This window comes from Hevea brasiliensis, chromosome 14 (genome assembly GCF_030052815.1).
Source record: "Hevea brasiliensis isolate MT/VB/25A 57/8 chromosome 14, ASM3005281v1, whole genome shotgun sequence".
Lineage (NCBI taxonomy): Eukaryota > Viridiplantae > Streptophyta > Magnoliopsida > Malpighiales > Euphorbiaceae > Hevea > Hevea brasiliensis.
In genome coordinates this window covers 70,808,045-70,809,613 of record NC_079506.1, presented here as the reverse complement: position 1 = coordinate 70,809,613, position 1,569 = coordinate 70,808,045, and positions in this window count along the sequence as shown.

Genomic DNA, 1,569 nt, shown 5'->3' with positions numbered 1-1,569 from the left:
TATTACAATCATTGAAGAATCAAGAGAGAAACAGAGTTAAGCAGAACAAGTTTGCATTAGTTTAATGAATTATACAAGTGTTGCACTCATTTCATATAGGCATTTTAGGGTAGTTTTGCATCTATTTTGCCCTTATATTTTAGTATATTTTATGTTTTTAGCTTTATTTTAGCTTATTTATTAACTTTAGTTACTTTATATTTAATTTTTGTAATTTTATTATTTTTAATAGGTTTTTGTGGCAAATTGAGGGTCAATGAGTGCATTAGAAAGTGATTTGAAGAAATTTGGAGCTCCTTGAGCATGGAGGAAAGTTAAAGAAATCAAGTCTTGAAAGATCAGGTTAGCCAAAATTTGCTTGAGACTTTGCTTATGATGTTGCTTAGGGTATGTCATATTGCTTAACCTTAAGCCTGGTCAAGCCGCAAGTCAAGCACGGCTTAAATCCTACACATTCAAGCTTTCATCCCAAAACCTACCGAGAATTGCTTAAGATCCTGCTTGAGATCCTGCTTAGGGTAAGCAGCAGTGCTTAAGGTGCAGCATAGGTCAAGCTGGAAGTCAAGCATGAGCAGAAAAACCCATTTTATTCCAAGCCTGCCGAGATTTACTGAGGGTCTGCTTAACCTTAAGCAGACAGTGCAACCAGAGGCTGAAATTTACTGAAGAAGCTGCTTAGGGTTAAGCAGTACCCTAAGCAGACTGCCTAGAACGTGAAAAATGTTGCTGACTTGGATAATTTTACACCTCATTTCCTATCCACTCCTTGGCTCTTATCTATTTTTAGGGCAACCTTTGGGACCATATAGAAGCATCATTTTCTAGCTTTTGCCACAAGAGGAAATGGGAAGAAACAAAGGAAAGAAAAAATTATAATGTCACACCTTATCCTTGGTAAGGCATGACATGTTCTAGTAGCATACCTAAGGAATTACCGAACTCCACCTACCGATAACCCATTAGTTATGCTACAAAGGATTTTAAAACAAATCATAGCTTTTTATCTTATCAATTCTTTTGCGGAAAACTGCATGAGAATAGTTAAAATTACATGTAAACATTCATTGAAAATAATGATAGACTAAATATTGCAAAAGTTACATTTTCATAAGTCTCAAAGTAAAATACCAAATAGTTACAAACTTAAAATGTGATAGCAATGCAATGCTTTTAATACAAACTGCTCAATGTCCGTACATCCATACATATAGGTACAAAATACATCAAAAGGAAATTACAGGGGTATACCTACAATATAGACCCACAAACAATACTAAAATGCTGCTTCCAAGTCTCTCACTCGGCAGCCTTCTCCTTTCCCTTACCGGCGATAGCATAAAGAAGCTATCGCTGAGTATATCACTCAGTGGTGCATAACTAATAACTTTAAAACTTAAGGTAAAACACAATTTGTCAAAGCATAATAAATCACATTTTTCTTAAGCATGAAAACTTCACAATAGTTCTAAGTTCATAAGAGCCATTTATTGGAATAACATTTCAAATAAGAAATCATACTTCATAAATCACAATTCACAAAGCATTAGTGTTGCCAACATCAACACACAG